Source organism: Canis aureus, chromosome 26, assembly GCF_053574225.1.
Source record: "Canis aureus isolate CA01 chromosome 26, VMU_Caureus_v.1.0, whole genome shotgun sequence".
Lineage (NCBI taxonomy): Eukaryota > Metazoa > Chordata > Mammalia > Carnivora > Canidae > Canis > Canis aureus.
In genome coordinates this window covers 20,139,061-20,156,010 of record NC_135636.1, presented here as the reverse complement: position 1 = coordinate 20,156,010, position 16,950 = coordinate 20,139,061, and the positions used below count along the sequence as shown (strand labels likewise).

At 37.2% G+C, this 16,950-nt stretch overlaps 2 long non-coding RNA genes across 15 annotated transcripts in view; one reads left to right on the top strand and one right to left on the bottom strand.

Moving 5' to 3' along the window:
• Positions 1-16,950, bottom strand: part of LOC144297973 (uncharacterized) — a 296,926-nt gene that overhangs the window by 155,435 nt on the left and 124,541 nt on the right. For 3 of the 12 annotated variants that reach the window (XR_013364929.1, XR_013364930.1, XR_013364925.1), the window contains one exon: positions 611-677. The exons of 7 other annotated variants lie outside the window; for them this stretch is intronic. This is a non-coding gene — a long non-coding RNA (uncharacterized LOC144297973). Of the gene's footprint in view, positions 1-610; positions 678-940; positions 1,165-11,764; positions 11,858-16,950 lie in introns of all 12 variants that reach the window. 2 more of the 12 variants (XR_013364931.1, XR_013364932.1) reach the window with 2 other exon arrangements.
• The window catches only part of LOC144297975 (uncharacterized), a 207,614-nt gene that overhangs the window by 74,247 nt on the left and 116,417 nt on the right, over positions 1-16,950 (top strand). The window lies entirely within an intron of this gene.

Below are 16,950 nucleotides of genomic sequence, written 5' to 3'. Positions count from 1 at the left end.
AATCTTCTTCATCCATTCATCTATCAATGGACACTTAGGCTGCTTCCATATTTTAGCTATTGTAAATAATGCTGCAATAAACATAGAGGTGCATGCATCACTTTGAATTAGTATTTTTGTATTTTTTGGATAGTTACTCAGTAGTGTGACTACTGGACCATTGGGTAATTCTATTTTAAGTTTTTGAAGAACCGACACACTGTTTCCCAGAGTAGCTGCACCAGTTTACATTCCCACCAACAGTGTATGAAGGTTCCTTTTTCTCCCTATCTTCACCAACACTTGTTTGTTGTGTTTTTTTGTTTTTTTATTTTAGCTGTTGGACAGGTGTGAGGTAATGTCTAATTGTGGTATTGATTTGTATTTCCTGATGCTGAATGATGTTGAGTATCTTTTTATGTGTCTGTTGGCTAAAACACCTTCAGTTAGTTTTCAAATGTCAGTTTGTTTTACAAAATGCAATAAAATATAAATATGAATTCACGTTATAAAAAAAACAGAAGAAGAACCTGGTCAACCAGGTGTAGATTCAGAAATCTACAGGTGCTAACGTTTAAGACATTCTCAGTCCACAAAATGTTATAAAACAGAAATTGTAGATTCAGCTCACCTGGGCTGCATGTGTAACCCTTCATGGAAATAAATGCAGTAAACTTCTACTGTGTAAAATACAGGGACTGCAGGACACAGAGGAGGAAGAGTTTAAGAGCTTGCTTTCTTATTCAAACTAAAGATCTTAATAGCAGCCTCTAAGAATGACCAAAATTTTTGATTATCATAGGCCTCGATGTTTAAAACTACAGACTTAAACTAAATGGTGTGTTGGTTTTTCCCTTTGGAATGCTTGCTATAAATGCAGGGTCAGTTTACTTCTGTCCATCACATTTTTTTCTCTACGTAGTGATAAGGTACTTCTAAAACACTGGCATGGCACACTTACAAGAAACAGGCATCTGTCCCCAGAGGAGTTGATTTCTTCTCTGTAAGCTTGATTTCTTTGTAAGCTTGATCCTTACACTGTGTGATTGTGCCCTTCCTTTTGTAATTGAAGGCAATATTTTGCTAGCTTGTCTTTATTCATTTAACTACTCTCCACTGTGCTTATGCATCACAACATTCATGAGCAGTAGTCTTCTCTTCCTTGTGATTTTTAAGGTCCTTTACCTAGTTCATGAAACATTCAGTTAATGTCCTTTTGGTGCATGTATTAGTGTAAAATCACACATTTTTGCATCAAACAGGGCTGAATTAGAATCCTGTCTCTTACATCTGTGAAAACTAAAATATTTAACTTACTTAACTTCTTTGACATTATGTTTCCTAACATTGAAAATAGAACTAATCTTATCTCTAGCACATTTTGTCAATGTATAGTCATTACTATCACTGATGGCGATATTAACGGTGGATCACAAATCTTCAGCAACTTTACAGGGCAGATGGGATTTTTATGCCATTTTGCAGATGAGGAAAGGGTGCCTTAGTAAATGAATTGCTGAGCCTGATTTCAAGGAGTCTGTCAAACTCATAAGATGAATGAAAGAGTTGATACTGTGATACACATAGTTGGTTCTCACTAACAACTTAAGTACTTAAGAGTTGGTAGCTCTTAGAAAATTTAAAGTTTTCAAAAATAAAGTATTTCTAACATATGAAACAGTACAGTGTTCAAGGTAGCAATTGCTCATCTATTCAATGCCAAGAATGGTCATATACTACTAACATTTGGTATATTTTCTCCAAAACATATTATTTTATTTTAAGAAAAATAAAGCAATTGTAGAGACAGATAGTCTTTTTCTCACCCTTCCTCTGCCTCATTTTCCATTTTCCAGAGGTACCAACCAAGACTGTGCAGCTGGGGGTGGGTAGGTTGAATCTAGCCATATATACTGGTGTGAGGTTGCATGTGCTTCAGAAGTGGTTTACATTTTAAAAGTCTGCACAAAGTGACCGTAGTGGCAAACAAAAGCCCTGCCACTACTTTCTCTCCCCCACTCTCTGCCCCAAGAAAACCAGCATTCTGTATTCATATTTCTTCATTTTCTCTCTCTCTCTTTCTCTCTCTCTCTCTCTCTCTATATATATATATATAATATAGTATTATTTTATATCTTTTAAATTTTCCATTAATAATATGGTATGTCATTTTCCACCTTCCACTTTTTATTCAAAATTATGATTTCAAGATTCTTTTAAATTGGTACATAACAATCAAATTCCATCATTTAAAACTAGGATAATAATATGTTATACAAATACATACCATTGGTTTATTCATTCCCCCTGTTAATGGTCATTTAGGCTGTTTGCAATTTTCAACTTTCTATAAATACTGAAACTAGGACCAGAAAGCAGGAATAATTCTTGATTCTTCTGTTTTTAGCCTTGATTCTTCTCTTTTCTATTCCCATTCACTATCAACCCATCAGAAAATTCCTTAGGCTCTATCTTCAGAATATGTGCATGATAATCAAAGCCATCATGATAATGTCCATGATAATCAAAGCCATCATCAACTCTCTCAGCTAGATTAATGTCAAAAGCTTCCGATTAACTCATCTCCCAGCTTCTTTCATGCCTTTCAAAATCTATTCTATATGCAGCAGCCAGGGTGACATAGAAGACAAGCTACTTTTCTACTTAGTGCTTTCCTAAGATTTCCCATGTCACTGAGAATAAAATCCAAAGTCATTATCATGGTTTACAAACCTTTTCATCAAGCATTCTGATCTCTTATCACATCTGTCAATCATATTGCTCTAGTGTTACTGTTCTTTCTATTTCTAGAATGGCACTTGCCTCAGTATTAGTTTCCCCCAAAATATCTGCCCTAAATTGCCCATTCACTTTTTTGAGAACTATGCTCAATCCTGTCCATATCAGCTAGGTCTTTTCTTGCCACATGTTCTACAGTAGCACCTGCTTAATCCGTATTTTCTTGATATGTCATCTCATGGATAAAATGTAAGTTCACTAAGAGGAGATACTTTGTTTAAATGTTATTGGTAAATCCCCTTGACCTAGAACAGTGTCTAGCTTATATCAGGTGGTCAATTGATGCTTGTTAAAATTTTTTTTAAAGATTTTATTTATTTATTCATAAGAGACACAGAGGGAGAAACAGGCTCCCTGCAGGGAGCCTGATGCAGGACTTGATCCCAGGACCCCAGAATCATGACCTGAGCCAAAGGCAGACACTCAACCACTCAGCCACCCAGGTACCCCAATGCTTATTAAATTAATCAATGCATTGGTATTCTTGTATAGTCTTCCTTATGCACTAGCCCTGATATATACCTAAAATAGTTAATATTTCTAGCCCTGATATATACCTAAAATTCAGATTTTTATATTGTACAATATAGTTCTACACTGATCTCTAAAATTGAGTTAGTTTAAACTTCCATCAGCATGTCTTTGCTGTCCTTCTTAAGCTTGGCCGATTTTATGGTGGAAATAGTATCTATGGGCAGTATGATTTCCTCAACTATGAATGTGTGTTCATAGCCTGATCCATTTTTTTTTCTTATTGGTTAAAAGGACTGTTTTATACTTTCAGTTATTAATTACAAATTATTAACACACTCAAATCTTTTCTCAGTATATCCATTATCTTTTAACTGCATTCATAATATTTTTTCTTGTATAACTTTTAATGTTATCATTTCATAATTTCTGAGGTTTGGGAATCTGGGGGCAGCTTGTCTGTGTCATTCTGGATTAGAGTCTCTTCTGACATCACAGTCAAGCTTCTGGCCAGGACTGTAGTCACCTGAGTTCAACTAGGGCTGAATAATGTGCTTTTGCTCTCACACATGTGGCTACTGGAAGGTCTTAGTTCCTTCCTATCTTTATCTAAAGATCTCAGTTTTCTGCCACATGGTTTTCTTCATTTGCTGCCTGAGAGTCCTCATAATGTATCGGTTGGCTTCTCCCAGAGTAAATGATTCAAGATAGACTAAGCCTCAGATTTAACTGTAATCTTTTATAATCTAATTTTAGAAGTGGCATACCATCACTTCTGCTATTTTCTATTAGTCACACAAACCAACCATCCTAGACTAGCATGAAACTACACAAGGGTGTGACTACAAAGGGGCAAGAATCATTGAAAACTCTCTTGTAGGCTATCTACTGCAGATGATCAGTGAATTAGTATTGGAAGAAGTTAGTGATTTATTTGGTTTCTTTTTTTAAATAACACAGTTAGGGTAGTGGTTCTTAATTGGTGGTGATTTTTGCCTCCAGGGAATATTTGGCAATATCTGGAGATACTTTTGATTATCACAACTGTTCAGAGAAGGTCACTATTGGCATCTAGTGGGTAGATGCCAGATCTGTTGTTAAATACACAGAATACATGGGGTGACTGGCTGGTTCAATTGATGGAACATGAGACTCTTGATCTCAAGGTTGTGAGCTCAAGCCTCACATTGGATGTAGAAATTACTTAAAAATAATAAAATATTTTGGGACACCTGTGAGACACAGGTGGTTAAACATCCTACTCTTGGTTTTAATTCAGATCCTGATCCCAGGGTCATAAGATCGAGCCCCATATGGGGCTCCCTGCTCAGTGTAGAATCTGCTTGAGTTTCTCTCTCTCCCTCCCCCTTCATCCTTCCTCCCCCTTACTTGCTCTCTCTCAAATAAATAAATCTTTTAAAAATAAAATCTTTAAAAAAAAAAACACATAATACCTACTTATGGTAAATTAACCAGCACACACACACACACACACACACACACACACACACACAAACAGTAGTGCTAAATTGGAGAAAGTCTAAATAAACAGCAAATACCTTGGTTCCTAAATAGATTTTTTAGCTAATTCTATTCAAAGAGTAGTAAATATATAAAGCAATTTACAATCACACTTACACACATACACACACACACACACACACACACACACCTGTATTTGATTACATCAAATCAAAGAGTTATAACCCATAGAAGATACCACGAATTAAAATAAAATTTGGGAGCATTTCAGAACAGTAGCTAGCAATTAGCTATTAATATTCATTGGGCCAGTGTGCTGTAGTCACATAAGTCATTAAAAAGATACAAGCTTGAGCAGAAGGTGTAATGATGTTTCTCTAATTTCTTCCACAGATGAATATTTTGTGTTTCTCTTCCCTCCTATGTGTCATAACATTATTGGGTCAATGACTACACCTCCCAGACTCACTCAAGCTATATAAATAACTGGTAGGAAACTGAATGGCTAGAGAAGAGGGAGGTTGGGTTATTTCCTTCTCCATTCTCTACCTTTTTTTGTACCTAATGTCCAGCTAGTGGTGATGTCTCTCCAGGACAACAGCTCCTTTCAGGAAGCCCCCCCTTCTACCACTCTAGTTTTCAGTGTGATTTTGCATCTTTGCTGCTCCCAGATCTTGAGGTGATGATGGATTTCTATGATGGATTTCTACTGCTGTTAGTCACTGTCTCACATCTTTTGCTGGATCTCTAAATCCTGCTGTCTCTTTATACATAGGCCCATCATTATTTTTTTCTTTTTCAGAATCTCATATAAGGGTGTCTTTGGCCCCTTGCTCAACTTGATATATTTCTGAACAATATAGTGTGGAAAGAAGATCTTGACACTGGATACCATCTGGGATTGGGATGAGTCTGGATAGGGAGAGGTGTAGTGGGCAGAGGTGATAACAACTGCATGTGTAGTGAAGTTCATTAGAGATGGTGTTATTAGAGAAAAGAACAAATCTTTATAATTAATTTCCAGGCTGTATATTTGTATCTCTGTGGTAGAATGAAAAATATACATTTGGTCTTTGTCTCATATTCCTGGCACAGAGGTCCTAAAACTTCCTAGAATTTCCTGAGTGAAGGAGCATCTTTGGTTATTCATAATGAGTGCCATTCAACCACACCTGAGTTTATGCTAGTGAGGTGACTCAGGGTAGGGCCTCTAGATAGCTTAAGGATGGAGGTTGGTCACTTGAAAGCCTTTGAGTGATGGAACTTTCAGTCCCACCTCTAGATCTCTGAGGAGGGGGATCCCTGGGTGGCTCAGTGGTTTGGCACCTGCCTTCGGCCCAGGGCATGATCCTGGAGTCCCAGGATTGAGTCCCACATCGGGCTTCCTGCCTGGAGCCTGCTTCTCCTCTGTCTGTGTCTCTGCCTCTCTCTCTCTCTGTGTCTCTCATGAATAAATGAATAAAATCTTAAAAAAAAAAAAAAAAAAGATTAGATCCCTGAGGAGGCAAAGCACACTGAAGATGCAATTCAGTCACCAATGGCTGATGATTTAATCAGCTGTGCCTATATTACAGAGATTTCAATAAAATTTTTTGAATAATGAGATTTGAAGAGTTTTCAGGTTGATGAACATGTCCATGTGCTGAGAGTCAGCTACATCCTCTCCACCACACAATCTTGCCCTTTGCATCTCTTCCATTTAGTTCTTCCTAAGTAGTATCCTTTTAATAAAACAGTAATAGTAAGTGTAGCACTTTCTTGAGTTCTGTGAGGTGTCCTACTGAATTATTGAACTTAGAGGGAGAGCTTAAGGGAACCACTCAATTTGTAGTTAGCTAGGTCAGAAGTGAAGGTAGCCTGGGGACCCTATTTGTGGTTAGCATCTGAAACAGAGAGTCTTGTAAGCCTGAGCCCTTAACTTGTGGGATCTGCATTAATTAACTCTGGTGGTGTCAGAATTGGACTGAATTGAATTTTTGGACATCTTGTTGGTGTTGGAGAATTAGTTGTTACTTAGAAAATCAAGTAATCTCTTAGAAGAGTAAAAATATCATGAAGAGAAGGACAATGCCTGATCCATTCACTATTGAATATCCAGTACTAGATCATGATTTATATATGATAAATGATTATTTTATAAACCATGGTGGTCCCATGACAAGTTAGAGAAATAAGTTAGAATAATTCAGTATTTGCTTAGCAAAATATATAATCTAAAGAACTGTTATGATCCATGAAGACTGCAGCATCATTGGGAAGGAATTCTTAAATATTCTTCAGTACCCTACTGATCTAGATAAGTAGCAGAAAAATAGAGAGTCCCAAAGGCATTTGCCATTTATAAAAGAAAATAATACAAGAATTATGAGAATTATACCAAATGTATATTTGTCCTCAATCCTAGATATTTAAATGGGAATCATAATTGATGATATTTTAACCAGTAAAAGAACAAGGAGGAAAAGAAGAGGAGGAGAAGGACCAAAGAAGAATGGAAGAGGACATTAAATTTTAGTCCTAAGCAAATACAGCATGAGCTGCTGTGATTACAAAACAGCTGTTTAGCACTTGCTCTGACATTATTAGGTAAGAGAACATAGAGAAATCCTGAACTGTTGTAAGAATTGTTGTTTATTTAACAGTTTGTGCTTCTAATATATATTCATAGGCTAGCCTTTAACTTTATGCTTCATTTGGCCCATGTATAAAATGGAAATAATCATATCTCTCTCTTTCTGTAAAGATTCATAAACTTAACAATTGTATTTTCTTAAAATATTTTGAAATCTAGACAAATATTGTTCCGAAATTGTTTTAAAAAATATATGGCTACTGTAAAATTCCTGGGTTAAGATTATTTAGAATTAGATGCTATAATTGATAAATATTATAATTTTCCCCATCCCCATTTCTTTTTAGAGAAAAAAATTCTCTAAAATATGCTATATACCTAAAACTCTTGTCCTAATTTGTCTTCTTCCTTCTTATTGCTAATATTTAATAATCATGAGAACTATGTCAGCTTTTACTTCTCTTCCCTCACAGACAAGTTGGTATTTGTAAGTTCAGTTGCTTCCATGTCTCTGAATTCAATCGCCTCCTCCCTTCTCACTACTGCCCATGTCATTTAAGAACATATTTTTTCTCACTGGACTAATGAAGAATCCTTCTATCTCTATCTTCTATCTTCTATCTTCTATCTTGTCACCAATTTCTTTCTGTTTCTTATCATTTTATGTTCTCTTGGAATGTATCCAGATATAGACTTAGGATGAACCTTTCAGAAATAGTCAGCTACTCCCCATTTTCCACCAGTTAATTAACTGATTATTGTTCAGTTGAAAATGAAGTTCCATACTGTCACTTGCCTGATTCCAGCCTACCTTTTAAAACTTCTTTCTCATTTCTTCTTTCCTTTTATCTGTATTCTAGCCAAATTGGTTCATTTCTAGATCTTTAATATTCTCCATACATTACCATTCTCATGTTTTTGCTTCTCCTATTTCCTTCACCTAGAACACCTTTCTTTCCCACTATGTCAACTTGTCAAAACTTTGTCTGTACTTGCTCATTTTTAAGGCTGACTTCCTGATGTTATTTCTGACCCTACATAAAGATCCTTGAACCTAATTATGCCTTATATTTGCTTAATGAGAATGTCATTCTCCTTTGAGAGACAGTTATCTATACCCTCAGAAGTCAGTATCATGTAGTGATTGAATTGATGGGCCTAGAATCGGAATCTGGCTCAGCCACTTACTCTTTGATTAGGCAAGTTACCTAATGTCTCTATACTTCAGTTTTCTTCTTTGCAAAATAGGGTTAATAATAGAACTTCCTTCATAAAGTTGTGCCCAGAGTTACTGAGCTAGTATCTATATAGTTTTAAACTTTGCCTGACATATAGTAAATGTCAGCTGCTATTGTTACTTGTTTCCTCCCTGTCTTCCCAAACCATCACTATTTTGACTTTTCTTTCTCAGTCTTGCCAACTTTGAGTCCAAGTTAAAATTATCTCTCTCCCAAACAATTTCAGTCATCTTCTCAGTGGTTTCCTTGTGGTCAGTCTGGACCTCCTCCAATCTATTTTCCACAAAAGCCAGAGTGATATCTTAAAATGCAAAACCACTCCTATCACCTCCTTATGAAAATTGCTTCAGTGGTTTCTCAATATATGCAGGATGAAGATTCAGCTTCCCAGGATCCAAAATCCCATTTGGTCCAGCCTAGCACTGTCCAATAAAATTTTCTGTGAAGATGAAAATGTTCTATTATCTCTGCTGTCCTATAGTCAGCTTTATACTTGTCTTCACTTTCCAAAGTCCAGACACATTACAGTTCTCCAATGTCTCATTGCTTCTTCTTGACTTAGCTCATATTGCATCATATGGCGGTTAATTTTGTGTCAGTTTGGCTAGGCTATGTGTCCTGTTGTTTGTTCAAAGACCAGTCTAGATGTTACTGAGGAAGTATTTTCAAATGTGGTTAACATTTAAACTGGTAGACTTGAAGTAAAGGAGAATACCCTCCATAATGTGGGTGGATCTTGGTCAGTCAAAGACCTTAAGAGTAAAGACTGAGGTTTCCCAAAAGAAGCAATTCTGCCTCAAGCCCTTAACACAGAACCTCTTCTTGAGTTTCAGTCTGTAGATCTCAATTTAACAGTAAAACATCAACTCTCACCTGAATTTTAGCCTGCTGGCCTATCATAATGCTCTACAGATTTCATAATTGCCAGCCCCCAGAATTACCAGCTCAAGGGAATCAATCGAGCTAATTCCTTAGGATAAAATAATGTGTGTATGTATGTGTATGTGTACACATGATTGGTTTTTGTTTTTGTTTTGAGAACCCTAACTCATGCATCCCCTTTCTGAAACACTCATTCCCAGAAGCATTTTCTTTTATTTTTTATTTTTTATTTTTTATTGGTGTTCAATTTACTAACATACAGAATAACCCCCAGTGCCCGTCACCCAATCACTCCCACCCCCCGCCCTTCTCCCCTTCCACCACCCCTAGTTCGTTTCCCAGAGTTAGCAGTCTTTACGTTCTGTCTCCCTTTCTGATATTTCCCACACATTTCTTCTCCCTTCCCTTATATTCCCTTTCACTATTATTTATATTCCCCAAATGAATGAGAACATATAATGTTTGTCCTTCACCGACTGACTTACTTCACTCAGCATAATACCCTCCAGTTCCATCCACGTTGAAGCAAATGGTGGGTATTTGTCATTTCTAATAGCTGAGTAATATTCCATTGTATACATAAACCACATCTCCAGAAGCATTTTCTTGATTATTTTTTAATCATCCTTCGGATCTCAATATGAGATGCTCTTTGCTCCATTCTCTAAACCAAGTCTCCTATCTTTTTGAATACTTATTTCAATTTCAACCAACATTCATCCATTCAGCAAATGTTTATTGAAGTTTTGTACTGTGCATGCTCCCTAGCATGGAACACATAGCAGTGGCATAGCCTCATAATTATTTATTAGTGTGATTTCCTGATTAATATCTATCTGCACCTTTAGATTATAAATTCATGAAAGCAAGGACTTTGTTATGTTTTGGTAACCAATTATTGCTGAGTACTGATTCAGTGCTTTGAGCATGTGTTAATGAATGACTAAAGCTCTGAAAGGCCAGGCTTTTGTGTTAACCTTTCTCATGGTATCTTTCATCAGATTGTGCACTTGGAAACACTAAGATGTTATTTTTTTCTCTTTCTTTCTTTCTTTCTTTCTTTCTTTCTTTCTTTCTTTCTTCTTTCTTTCTTTCTTTTTTTTTTTTTTTAAGTAGTCTCCATGTCCAATGTGGAGCCCAGTGCTTGGTTTGAATTCACAACCCTGAGATCAAGACTTGAGCTGAGATCAAGAGTTGGATGCCTAACCAACTGGGCCACCCTGGCACCCCCAAAACTAAGATATTCTACAATTAAGATAGAGTTTTCTACATTTTAACACACATAATGTTTTTTATGCTACCTTCAGATAAGACAACCCTCCAAGTGTTATGGATGCTAAATAGAGTACAAACAAATAGCATTTAAAAATAAGTAGAAGAGCTAATTTGGGGGTCAGAGTTTTCCACTGGAAAAGAGATCAAGATAATATATATTATAGGCCAAATATCTCTGTTCAGGTGAGCAGCTCTTCCTGAATCACAGTAAAAATCAATACTACTTTAAAAGATGCTGTAAGTCTTATGTTCCACAAGAAAGATGGGAAGGAATCCAAGAGTTATAAGAACCTGCTATTATCTGGGCACCTCAGGCTTTAGTTCTTACAAAAGCTCCAGGAGGTTGGCATTTATCATTAGCTCATTTTAAGATTTTAAGAGATGAGAAGACAGAGGCTTAGGGATGTTACATAACCTGCCCTGCCCAGCTCCTTTAGGGACAGCTGGTAGTAGAGTTGAGAGTTAGAAACCAAGCCTGTTGGACTGAAGCCATGACCCATCCCAGTCAACAGAATGGGAAGGGTGACATACCATTGCATCTTCATCCAAATAAACCCTTTTGGGTCAGGATTACCTAGATCCTCTAGAGAAAAGGTGGAGGGTTTTTACCAGATCCTATAAAAATGTGTATAACTATACACACACACATACACACTGTTTTGAAATATATGAAATATATATATTCATATCATAAACTAGAGGACAAAATTTGGGAATGTGTAAAACTGGACGTGCTCTCTTTTTGGTCTGTATGTCTGGTTGAACAACCCTGGGGTAGACTGCCTCTGAACTGAGGTAAGGTGATGCAGGCAGTCCCCTGCCCTTTCTTATTAACCCCCATCCCCTTGACCTTTCCCATCAGGGCCTTATCTAAGCTTCTGATGTAGCAGACAGGGTGCCTTCTGCTTCCTTCCTACTACAATACATATTTGTTGAATTGTTGGACAAAATATACAGGAAGCATTAATTGGAAATAATCATTCTGTAGGAAACCAAAACAACAACAACGACCTCATGACAAAAAATAAATAAATAAAATAAACCTGTCTGGATTTTCAGACCCTACCTCTCAGAATGCTGACGGTGAACTAAAACCAAAACCGCAACCATGGCAACACAGTAGATATTTGTTGAATTAGGCCAACAGACAGAAATTTACCTATAATACATAACAAAATATAAAGTTTTATAAATGATTGAAGGAGAGGGAGAGAGAAAGGTCAAAGGAGAAACTCTCAGTTTATAGGGACTGAAATATTTCCATCAGAGCAACTACATTCCAATGTGGTTGCAGGACTGGATGGGGAGCTTGTAGAGGCATGTTACACAACCCAGGAGAGTCTTTGCAGATTTGCACTCACACTTACTTTCTAGAGACTTATGAGGGCATTTTAGACACTACCTTTCCAGGGCTGCATAAAAAATATACATCTGTATTTTTCTTAAGGAAAGAATAGACGCTACAGTATTATGAATTGGGTATATGTTGAACAGATTTCAGTCTTCTTTATGGACAGACTGCTTTGGTAATTATAACACAAAGAGGCAGGATTAATTCCTGATTGGTGACAATTGGCTTCTGGGGCCTGAAAACAACATCATATTTATTCCATGTAGTTTCTCCCTTCTTCCTTTCCTTTCTCCTTCACCCTTCCCTCTCTCCTTCCCTTTTCCATTTTCTTTCCCCCTTCATTCAACAAATGTTTATTGGTGCTTATTTTGCCAGACACTGCTTTGGGCTCTGTGTATGCATTAGTGAATAAGACAGGTACAGCCCCTGATAGTATAGAACTTAACCAAAGTGAGAGAAGAATTGTGTGAAGGATTTCTTTGAAACTCCTATATGCTTTAATCAGACTCATCTAGGGGTTTATAGATAAGAATAGTGATGATAAAATATTTCACAATTAAGAATATATGTCAAAATCAGGGTACTTTTGATGGCAAACTGAGACCAGCTGATTTGTAGAAACTAAGAAGACAAAGGATAGCATGTGGTTGGAAGAAGCAATAGGTAGCATAGAAAAATCCAGATGGGTGGATCTTCATCTTTCAGAAGGTGGTATATAGTGTATGACAGGTGATGCTCCTGCCCAGAGAAGTAGCAAGTGCCTGGGGATTTGGCAGCTGCAACTCATCTGGAGGTGTGTCTTACAGCAAGAGGGTGCATGGAAAGTTCAAGAAACTGAAGAAAAGGTCAGAGCACCTTGATGGCAGAGTAGGGATACATGTATGAAATGAGGCTGTAAAAATAGGTAGTGACCAGATCATAGCTTGCAAGGCATTTGAGAATTTTGATATTTGTGGCATCCACACAGCTCAGTTGGCTGGCTCTTGGTATCAGTTCAGGTCATGATCTCTGGGTCCTGAGGTTGAACCCAGACATGGGCTCCATGCTCAGTGGAGAGTATGCTTAAGGATTTCTCTCCTCCCCACTCGTGTACACACACACACACACACACACACACACACACTCTCTCTCTCTCTCTCAAAATAAATAAATCTTTTAAATTATTTTTAAAAGAATTTTAATGTTTAATCCAAGTGAATTGAAAACTTAGATGTTTTAAACATAACTGTGCATGAAAGAGAGGAAGAGAGGATAATTTTTATAGATTTGCAGTCTACTTTGGTGGCAGTAAGACTATAAGGCAGTGGTCTAGGTAAGAGAAGATAGCAGTTTGGAATAGGGTAATGGCCCTAGAGGGGGAGAAAATGGCCATCGTTGACTACTATTCAGCAATAAAATTCCTAGGACTTGTAGCTAGCCGTATATGATAGGTTGTAAAGAATGACTCCAAGATTTAGCCATATGAATGATAGTTGTCATTCTCTGAGATAGTTAATACTGAATACAGAATCAATTTGGGGAGGGGGAAGAAAATGAACTTTATTTTATTAGCTATGAATTTGAGGTGCTTTAGTGATATCCAGATGGACTTAGCAAAGAGACAGCTGGGCAAATGGGTTTGGAGATCAGAGGTGAGGTCTATGACAAAGACACTAATTTGTGAGTCCTCTGTAGTGAGGTGAAAATTGAAGCCATTGGCCCAGATGGGATCTCTCTGTTTTAATGTAGAATATAAGAGGGCCTAGGATAAAACCTTGAAAAATAACATTCCTTGGCACAATAAATGAGACTTAATCTGAAGTGAAGATATAAGTAAATAAATATTTAAGGTGGAAACTAAAACATCATATGTCATAGAAATAGAGACAGGAGAATGTTTTAAAAATCAAAGAGTAGCCTGTGTTATTGAGTGCTCATTATGAAAGTTAAATTAAGATGAGAATTGAAAAAGTTTTGATTTAGGGCTCACTAGTGACCCAAGGTAAAATTTTTACATAGAAGGAAGGCAATAAAGCCCAGATAGACATTAATTGAAGAGTGAAGATGGTTCAGAAGGAAAGACTGAGCACACATAAAATAGAAGAGATAATAATAGGAAAGGATTGGATCTAAAGGATAGGTTCCATGGGCAGCAAAAAGGTCAGCTCTCTATTGAGACTGGATAGACACAGGACAAGAAGATATAGATGCTAGAACATTTGTAGCCTTTATGGAAGGAAGTTGAGGGAGTTAGCATTAGGCTCCTTCTATTCTCTCTGAAGCATGTGGCTATTTTTTGAGAATGAGATGAAACAAATTGTTTTGGGAATTGGAGAGACTTAAAACAATAGGTATGTATGTATGTATGTATGTATTTATTTATTTATTTATTTATTTATTTTGTGAGTCTGTGGATTAACCTGGTAGTACAATAGCTATTTGAGCTTCCTCACATATTTTGAGAACGGTTGACTGTCACTAATCTAAGCTGGCTTCCACTGGGTCACTGGGAAGAGTGATTCCTCTCCAAGTGTCTTGCATCTCCAGCAGCCTAGCCCAGGCATGTTCTTGTAGCCAAGGCAGAGATGCAAGAGCAGAGATTAAAGTATGCAAGCATGTTTTCAAGCCTCTGCATTCATCACATCTGCTAACATTCCATTGGCAAAACGCAGTTAAATGACTGAATTCAGGATCAAAGAGTGGGGAAAGTGACTTTTCCTTTTTAGTGGAAGAAACCCCCATGCTCTAAAGTTGTATGCAAGGTGGGGACAGATACAGTTGAAGGGCATGGTATTTGAGCCCATAATGCAATGAATCCACAAGTCCCCAATGGTATTGAGAGCTCATTCATGATAATTATTTGGTAGCAGAATCTAAATGCCCTATTGTGTTAATTTCTCCAGAAGCATTTGAAATCTTGGGTGGAGCACCAAAAGAATATGTTAGACTACTTATGGGAATTGCCAGAAAGTGTAAGGAAAACACAGAAAGACAGAGAAGCAAGGCCATTTCTGACATAAATTAGGCAAATGTTGATGTTTAAAGTATCTTAAAATATAAACTGGTTACTGAGGAATGTGAAGGTATAGGAAAATAGAAAGTGAGAGCATTGTGAAGCCAAAATAAAGCCATAACAAAAATAGTTAATATATAATATTAAGTCAAATCAGGAAAAAGATGCTTAAATTTTTGAGGTAGAGTGTTTACATGAGATAACAAGGTCCAGGGAGAAGTGGTATGAGTGGGGAAGTAAGGTGAAGAGTAGAAAAAAGAGAAGGGCAAGCAAATGAAGTGAGAGTGGGATGTGGGTGTTGGGTCATTCTTGTAACAGGAGAAAAGATGAAAATACTAGCCAACTGTCCATAATGTGGATGAATGAGAGGATGTGACCTAGAGCTTAACAGATAAGAGTGTGAGGAGAAGGAAAACCAGCATAGGATGAAAGAGTTGGATTTTTGTGATCAGATTGATACTATTGTTACTGTCATTGGGGAAGAAGGTGAAAGGACTAGAAACAGCAATTAGAAGCAAAGAAGTCAAGCTTTTTTCTCACCCTTGAAATACCTGGATTGTGATAAAAATGGCCAACATCTGGGAGAGCAACAACCTAGACTGTAGGATAGACCAGATTGAGGGGCCTGAAAACTTTTATTTTAGAGAGTACACATAGTTTTGGAACCAGTAGTGGTGCCATATTGGCTAATGTAGCCTAGACTAATGCTCATAAACTAGGCGTGGATATTGGAGGCTAGGCCAGAGAACAATAAAGATGTGAAAGGAAGTGAGTTAAGGGGAAAAAAGGTAGGAGAAGATCACAGAGAAACATTCATTCTCCCTCCATGTCATTTCAGAGGTTCCTTGGCAAGAAGTCAGTGTCTCCTGAAAGGAACCCCTTTTCTGCCCTGGGAAGGACAGAAACCACTCTAACAATTGATGATTTCGAAGCCCTTGTGGGAAAATAATTAAACATTATGGAGAGGTTGGGAGGCAATACAGAGATAAGGTTGCTATTTATTTTCTTCTCCATATGAGAAAGAAAAGTGGAAAAATATTAAAAAATGTAAATATAGCACATATATCCATATAAAGGTAACATGAGTGTCTGGAGTAATAACTTGATAACTTGCTACAATGATCTAAGATCAGTGAGTTAACTAAAGTTGTAAGGAATAAATCATAGTTTTGCACGTAATTTGAGTTCATGTCCCAACTCTGTCTTGCTCCTAATTGTGCCTCCACTGTGGTTGGGGCATGGGTTCTGATACATAGTAAGTGTTCAATTGATATATTTGAAAAAAATAATAAATAGTTGGTCAGTTGTTCTCTTGGCAAAGTATAGTTAAGGCTTTCTGAACCTCAGTGTTGGCATTTCTATTTTCCTAAATGACAGTTTCTAAGTTATTATGTGTATTAAATGAGATAAGACATGTGGACTTGGCCTACAGTAGAAGTTAGCAAATGATCATTTGAATCTAAATTTGTGAATGTGAAGAGAATCGTTTCCTTAGCCTGTTTAGTCATCATTCAAAGGTCTCTTGCTATCTTCCCACACTTGCATTTAACCCAAACCTGGCATATAAACATCAGTGATTCTTCTTAAAGGGTCGACCTGTTATATTTGCACACATGTATACTCTTTGAGGTAATCTTGAGCCAGGCTCTTGCTGATTACATTTCAGCTTTTCATGCTGTTGTCCCAGAAGACGTTGACGTCATCTGGAGACATAGTAGCGCCATCCGTCCTCAGAGGTTCAATTCATTCTGCCATCCGGAAACTCTGTCGACAAGGCGGCCAGTGTTAGAAATTAAGCTTGTGACATGCAGGACATGGTGGAGTGCAAACATTGGTCAGTGCTTCCTCTCCCAGCCACAGAGGAAAGCCACACTGATTGGTATTCAGGAAAGGGACCTCCTGTTTCGAA